Source organism: Drosophila sechellia, unplaced genomic scaffold, assembly GCF_004382195.2.
Source record: "Drosophila sechellia strain sech25 unplaced genomic scaffold, ASM438219v1 U_300, whole genome shotgun sequence".
Classification (NCBI taxonomy): Eukaryota; Metazoa; Arthropoda; class Insecta; order Diptera; family Drosophilidae; genus Drosophila; species Drosophila sechellia.
The window spans coordinates 17,501-26,169 of NW_022611247.1; positions in this window are offsets into that span (position 1 = coordinate 17,501).

The following is an 8,669-nucleotide window of genomic DNA, read 5'->3' on the forward strand; positions in this document are numbered from 1 at the left end:
ATTTCATATAATTATTGTAATATATATGTTTCTATAATTTATCTTTTATATATACATATTTCATTATAAAATATCATTTTATTTCCAACATACATAATTATTGTATCCACACATGTACAATTTTTGTTTAACCAATATAAATATTAAGTTAAATCATTTGCATTTTGAAGATAAATTTAAAATTTATCTCTTTTCATATATCTCTCTGGTAATATATAACATAAACCAAGCGCATATGATAATATTTCCACATTTAATATATAATTTTATATTTCTTTCATAAGAATCCATATTTGTATTATACCGTAACGATATAATAATCCAACTATACGGCAGGTAATAAATTAATATTTGCCTGCCTCCAAAAATTAACGATAATATATGGAAACGATTTGTTATTCTATATATAATAGAAACTTGACTTTTGTTTCAACGATATTATCTAAAAAGCGTATATTCCTATTATCCGCGGAGCCAAGTCCCGTGTTCTATAGAACTGAGAAACAAATTTGTACGGATAATAATATACTTTATTTATGTAACCAATATAAACATAATCCGAAATAAATATTTCGAATAATGCGGGAGGTCGGCAACCACTGCCTACCTATAGTAGTTTTTGAACCCGCTGTCCTCAAAGCGGGTATTTCAATTCCGTTTGCCACCCAACATACGGTCTATTCTCTTATATATTAAGAGATTATAGGAACATTTCATTTTTTTTCCATTATTCATATATAATATGATTATTTTTTTTTTTATACATATAATAAATATTAATTTTTATATGTTTATTATTTAATTTACTCATATAATTGCCAAATTCATATAAATACATAAGTTTGAACAATATGAGAGGTCGGCAACCACTGCCTACCTATAGTAGTTTTTGAACCCTCTGTCGTAATTCCGGTCGTTTACACTACTATACCCTCTCACTATAATGGCTTTTCTCTATAATACTAAGAGAATATGGGAATATCTCAGCATTTTTTCCCATATACATATAATAATTAACCATTTTCATATGTATATTATTTAATTTAATCATATAATGCCAAAATCATATGAATACATAAGTTTTGAACAATATGAGAGGTCGGCAACCACTGCCTACCTATAGTAGTTTTTGAACCCTCTGTCGTAATTCCGGTCGTTTACACTACTATACCCTCTCACTATAATGGATTTTCTCTATAATACTAAGAGAATGTGGGAATATTTCAGCATTTTTTCCCTTATACATATAATAATTAATCATTTTCATATGTATATTATTTAATTTACTCATACAATTGCCAAAATCATATGAATACATAAGTTTTGAACAATATGAGAGGTCGGCAACCACTGCCTACCTATAGTAGTTTTTGAACCCTCTGTCGTAATTCCGGTCGTTTACACTACTATACCCTCTCACTTAAATGGCTTTTCTCTATAATACTAAGAGAATATGGGAATATCTCAGCATTTTTTCCCATATACATATAATAATTAACCATTTTCATATGTATATTATTTAATTTAATCATATAATTGCCAAAATCATATGAATACATAAGTTTTGAACAATATGAGAGGTCGGCAACCACTGCCTACCTATAGTAGTTTTTGAACCCTCTGTCGTAATTCCGGTCGTTTACACTACTATACCCTCTCACTATAATGGATTTCTCTATAATACTAAGAGAATGTGGGAATATTCAGCATTTTTTCCCTTATACATATAATAATTAATCATTTCATATGTATATTATTTAATTTACTCATACAATTGCCAAAATCATATGAATACATAAGTTTTGAACAATATGAGAGGTCGGCAACCACTGCCTACCTATAGTAGTTTTTGAACCCTCTGTCGTAATTCCGGTGGTTTACACTACTATACCCTCTCACTTAAATGGCTTTTCTCTATAATACTAAGAGAATATGGGAATATCTCTGCATTTTTCCCATATACATATAATAATTAATCATTTTCGTATGTATATTATTTAATTTACTCATACAATTGCCAAAATCATATGAATACATAAGTTTTGAACAATATGAGAGGTCGGCAACCACTGCCTACCTATAGTAGTTTTTGAACCCTCTGTCGTAATTCCGGTCGTTTACACTACTATACCCTCTCACTTAAATGGCTTTCTCTATAATACTAAGAGAATATGGAATATCTCTGCATTTTTCCCATATACATATAATAATTAACCATTTTCATATGTATATTATTTAATTTAATCATATAATTGCCAAAATCATATGAATACATAAGTTTTGAACAATATGAGAGGTCGGCAACCACTGCCTACCTATAGTAGTTTTGAACCCTCTGTCGTAATTCCGGTCGTTTACACTACTATACCCTCTCACTATAATGGATTTTCTCTATAATACTAAGAGAATGTGGGAATATTTCAGCATTTTTTCCCTTATACATATAATAATTAATCATTTTCATATGTATATTATTTAATTTACTCATATAATTGCCAAATTCATATGAATACATAAGTTTTGAACAATATGAGAGGTCGGCAACCACTGCCTACCTATAGTAGTTTTTGAACCCTCTGTCGTATTCCGTCGTTTACACTACTATACCCTCTCACTATAATGGATTTCTCTATAATACTAAGAGAATGTGGGAATATTCAGCATTTTTTCCCTTATACATATAATAATTAATCATTTTCATATGTATATTATTTAATTTACTCATACAATTGCCAAAATCATATGAATACATAAGTTTTGAACAATATGAGAGGTCGGCAACCACTGCCTACTATAGTAGTTTTGAACCCTCTGTCGTAATTCCGGTCGTTTACACTACTATACCCTCTCACTTAAATGGCTTTTCTCTATAATACTAAGAGAATATGGGAATATCTTAGCATTTTTTCCCATATACATATAATAATTAACCATTTTCATATGTATATTTTTTAATTTACTCATATAATTGCCAAAATCATATAAATACATAAGTTTGAACAATATCAGAGGTCGGCAACGGTCTTTCCTCTATAATACTAAGATAATATGGGAATATTTCATCATTTTTTCCCTTATACATATAATAATTAATCATTTCATATGTATATTATTTAATTACTCGTATAATTGTCAAAATCCTATGAACACATAAGAGAATACAATATGAGAGGTCGGCGCAACCATAATATAGTAGTTGATGACGAGGTGTTTGCAACTTGACACAATCCATTAAAGTCTTTATATTAATTATATGAAAGGGACAATATCATATGCGTCACTAAATTGATGACGAGGTGTTGGCAACTTGATACAATTCTTTAAAGTCTTTATATCAAAAATTATATGATAGGGACAATATCATATGCGTCACTAAATTGATGACGAGGTGTTTGGCAACTTGACACAATTCATTAGAGTCTGTATATTAATTATATGATAGGACAATATCATATGCGTCACTAAATTGATGACGAGGTGTTTTGGCAACTTGATACAATTCTTAAAGTCTTTATATCAAAAATTATATAATAAGGACATATCATATGCTCACTAAATAACATTTGGCAACTGAACAATCCATAAGTCTTTTTTAATTATATATAGACAATATATATGCGTCACTAAATTGATGACGAGGTGTTTGGCAACTTGATCATTCTTAAATCTATATATCAAAAAATATGATAGGACAATATCAATGCGTCACTAAATTGATGACGAGGTGTTTGGCAACTTACACAATTATTAAAGCTTATATTAATTATATGATAGGGACAATACATATGCGTCACTAAATTGATGACGATGTTTTGGCAACTTGATACAATTCTTAAAGTCTTATATCAAAAATTATATGATAGGACAATATATATGGCGTCACTAAATGATGACGAGGTGTTTGGCAACTTACACAATCCATTAAAGTCTTAATTAATATATAAACAATATCATATCTCACTAAATATACGATTCAACTATACAATTCTTTAAAGTCTTTATATCAAAAATTATATGATAAGGACAAATCATATGCCGTCACTAAATTGATGACGAGGTGTTTGGCAACTTGACACAATTCATAAAGTCTTTATATTAATTATATGATAGGACAATATCATATGCGTCACTAAATTGATGACGAGGTGTTTGGCAACTTGACACAATCCATTAAAGTCTTTATATTAATTATATATAGGGACAATATCATATGCGTCACTAAATGATGACAGGTTTGCAACTGATTCATCTTTAAATCTTTATATCAAAAAATATAAACAATATCAATCGTCACTAAATTATACAGGTGTTTGCAACTGACACAAATCATAAAGCTTAATAATTATATATAGGGACAATATCATACTCACAAATGATAGACAGGTGTTTGGCAACTTGATACAATTCTTTAAAGTCTTTATATCAAAAATTATATGATAGGGACAATATCATATGCGTCACTAAATTGATGACGAGGTGTTTTGGCAACTTGACACAATTCATTAAAGTCTTTATATTAATTATATGATAGGGACAATATCATATGCGTCACTAAATTGATGACGAGGTGTTGGCAACTTGACACAATCCATTAAAGTCTTTATATTAATTATATGATAGGGACAATATCATATGCGTCACTAAATTGATGACGAGGTGTTTGGCTACAGGAAAAAATCATTTATTTATCGAATCATCAAGCAAAGGATAAGCTTCAGTGGATCGCAGTATGGCAGCTGCTCAACCACTTACAACACCTTGCCTGTTACAAAAGTCGTTTACAATTGATTCTAGGCTTTGTCATTGTATTAAATAATGCTTTATATGTAACTAGCGCGGCATCAGGTGATCGAAGATCCTCCTAATTTACTATGTTACAAATTACATTGGCATCACATCCATTGTCGTTATAAAATAAATTATAAACTTTAAATGGTTTAGAAGCCATACAATGCAAATTGCCCCTTATTTATCATTGCAGTCCAGCACGGATACGACCTTAGAGGCGTTCAGGCATAATCCAACGGACGTAGCGTCATACCACTGTTCGCTCGAAACAAGTATTGTGCCATTGTCCGTACCTGCGGTTCCTCTCGTACTACGCAGGAATGCTGTCGCAACAACGTTTTGTCATTAGTAGGGTAAAACTAACCTGTCTCACGACGGTCTAAACCCAGCTCACGTTCCCTTGCATGGGTGAACAATCCAACGCTTGGTGAATTTTGCTTCACAATGATAGGAAGAGCCGACATCGAAGGATCAAAAAGCGACGTCGCTATGAACGCTGCCGCCACAAGCCAGTTATCCCTATGGTAACTTTTCTGACACCTCTTGTTAAAAACTCTTTAAACCAAAAGATCGATAGGCCGAGCTTTTGCTGTCCCTGTGTGTACTGAACACCGAGATCAAGTCAGCATTTGCCCTTTTGCTCTATGTGTGGTTTCTGTCCGCACTGAGCTGGCCTTGGACACCTCCGTTATTATTTGAGAGATGTACCGCCCCAGTCAAACTCCCTACCTGGCAATGTCCTTGAATTGGATCATACCTGAGTAATTGGAGTTATACCAAATTTTCAAATCAAAAATACATAAATGCATCGTTTTATTAAAGAATTTGTTTGCGATTATATAACAAACTCGTGATACTTTGATCAAGAAGCTTGCATCAAAACCCAATACCATAAGATATAATAAATATATCCGTATAATGGCTAGGAAATGATACACGTTCCATTTAATCAAGTAAGTAAGGAAACAATAAGAGTAGTGGTATTTCATTGACGATACCAAACCGAGGTCTAATATCTCCCACTTATTCTACACCTCTTATGTCTCCTTACACTGCCAGATTAGAGTCAAGCTCAAAAGGGTCTTCTTTCCCCGCTAATTATTCCAAGCCCGTTCCCTTGGCTGTGGTTTCGCTAGATAGTAGATAGGGACAGTAGGAATCTCGTTAATCCATTCATGCGCGTCACTAATTAGATGACGAGGCATTTGGCTATTTTTTTTTTTTTTTTTTTGATCGCGGAGGTATGGAAATCTATCGAAAGATACTAGGTCTGTCAACACTTCAGTTTCCTAGCATGCACGATTCATTGCTCTATCTGAACCGAAGTTCCGCAACGCCTACGTACTAAAACCATCTCATAGCCAATTTATATATTACCATTATTTGCGATGTTTATGCCTTTATTGATGTATGCCAAGACAGCAAGCAAATGTTTTGAACCAAACGTTTTAGCTAAGTCCAATCTCGGGAAAACCCGCTCAGGTACATGAACTGTTTAAAACAACCGAGACTGCCTCTCATAACCTGGACGCTAATGATATGACTATCATATTTGCTGAGGAGACCCTTCGCTATCAATCTTTAACGGATTGACCACTCCAGATCCCCTCCAGTTCAGGGTGGCAGAATGGAATTCAATGTCACCTGCGGCTTCGAATCTGCGACGCAACTCAGTTCGTATGTCCGGTCTGTCGTATCTATTGATTTTGCGCTGGTGTGCATCATCCATAGAGTGTCCGTCTGTCACAATTTGTATGTCGATCACATCAATGTGATTTTGTCGTAGTGCCACCAGGTCTGGTTTATTAAGACCGGATTCGCACTGCAGACTTGGTTCAACAATGACTACGCAGCCTCTCTCCTCAAGTCCCCGCTTGATTCGATTTACTACGCAGTTGTGTCTAGCTATGCGCCTCCCATGCGATCGGTAACATTTTTGCATAATATGGTTTGTTGTTTCGGGAGCGTCACATCCTGCACGACACTGTCGTTCCAATTCGTGCCTTCCCCTTGTAGTACGAGACTCGTGGGTAGGGCATTTATCCGCAGACGAATACCGTCTATATATTCCTTTCCTGTTAGTAAACGCGTGGGTTGATTAACCCACCCGTGTTGCGGGCCCAATGGCCTGCTTCACGGAGTCCGCTACCATCAACTGAAGAGGTACAATTTGTTCGCTCCAATATTTTTCTATTGCCGGACGCGATAACAATTCATTTTGTTCTGCTAATAATCTATCTCGGGCCCGTTGTTTTTCTGCTTCGAGGAAAGAGCTGGCTACCTCGTTTTGCGTGAGGTGAGGCCATTTAATATTACTCAAACGTCTTAGCCTTAACATTGGAGCTACCCATCTAAGTGATGGAATTCCGAGACCTCCCACTTTTGGGGGTGCCGTGAATGAATGCTATCGGTATATCCAGCGGAAGATTTAGCCATCTTCGCACATAGTATCGTATTAGTTTGTCAGTTTTTCGTAGGATGCCTATCGCCACACTCCCAAGGGCTAACTTGTGATAGAGCTGTGGGATAAGGACAGTCCTAAGGGCGAACATCCTCTGTTGTGGTTTGAGGGGGGCCTTTGTCAATCTTTGTAGCTTCGGACCAATGTCCTCGGCCGGATTGCATCGAACCCTCCCGGTTGCAGTGAAGTTGATGCCTAAGTACTTCCACTCGTCCGTTCGCTTCAATGATGGAATCTCCCTTGAGCCTACGTAAAAAGCTCTGTGCTCTAGCACGGTACACTTCTGTTTCGGCTGGCCCTTAATGCCAACGGTAAAACATTTGTCGGCATTAAGTTTGAGGCCGACGAGAGATAGAAAATCCAACGTTCTGTCCAACAATACTTGAAGTCCCATTCGAGTTTCAGCAAATAGTACCAAATCATCTGCAAACGCGGCCCGGTTAGTAATGGCATTTCCGACTCTGGCACCAATTTCGCTGGGTAGGTTTCTAAGTAACCTGTCCATTACCAAGTTAAATAGAATAGGAGACAAAGGGTCACCCTGCTTCACTCCTCTAGCAGGGACGAATTCCTCTGAACTCCAACCGTCCCCATTGAGACTGGTACCGCCACCCTCGTACGTATTCTGTACGTAGTCAACGAAGCCCTTTGGCGCACCATAAGCACGTAAGGTGTCATATATAGATGCATGCGATAAAGAATCGAATGCCTTGCTTACATCTAAATTTGCAATGTAGCAAGATCTAAAGTGCTTATGGCTATGCCTCAAGACTAAGTCAACTATCGTCGCGTTATCGGCACATCCGTCGGTAGGTAAGAAGCCCCGCTGGCGCGGGTCCCAATTGATTGATGAGTTCAACCGGGTTGCCAATATTGCATTTAGCTGTCTTACCAGGACTGAAGCACCGATATTGGACGAAAGTCTTGCGGTCGCTTCGCCGTCACCGTCTTCGGGATGAAGACGTTCTGGCCAGTCGGTAGAGTGTGGTAGATTGCCGCACCATAGAATTAGGTTCATTATTCGCAACATAATACCTGACGGCACCTCCCTGGCTGTTTTTGGAGTTATCCCGTCAGGCCCCGGAGAGGAAGATAATGAGATTCTTGATGCCCGAAGGTCGTGCTCTGTAATAGCAGACCAAACCCTCTCAAGCGAGTGATCCATTTGTATCACTTCTCTACTGCAAGAGCTTGGCTAGGCTGAGTCATTACTTCTCTCCATAAGGAACCATTACTTCTGCTTGGCATTCGACTCATCAGTTCCATTTAGGCAAGGACTTGATGCATTTCCTTTTATGCTCTATCCCAGTTACGCTGGACGACAGCATACTGCTGCCTTCTGCTTTCTCTCTATTTCGAGGCCTCCGAGGAGGTCTCGTCAGAGTGTGACGTACACCCTGTGCCGGAAAAATTCCTAGGA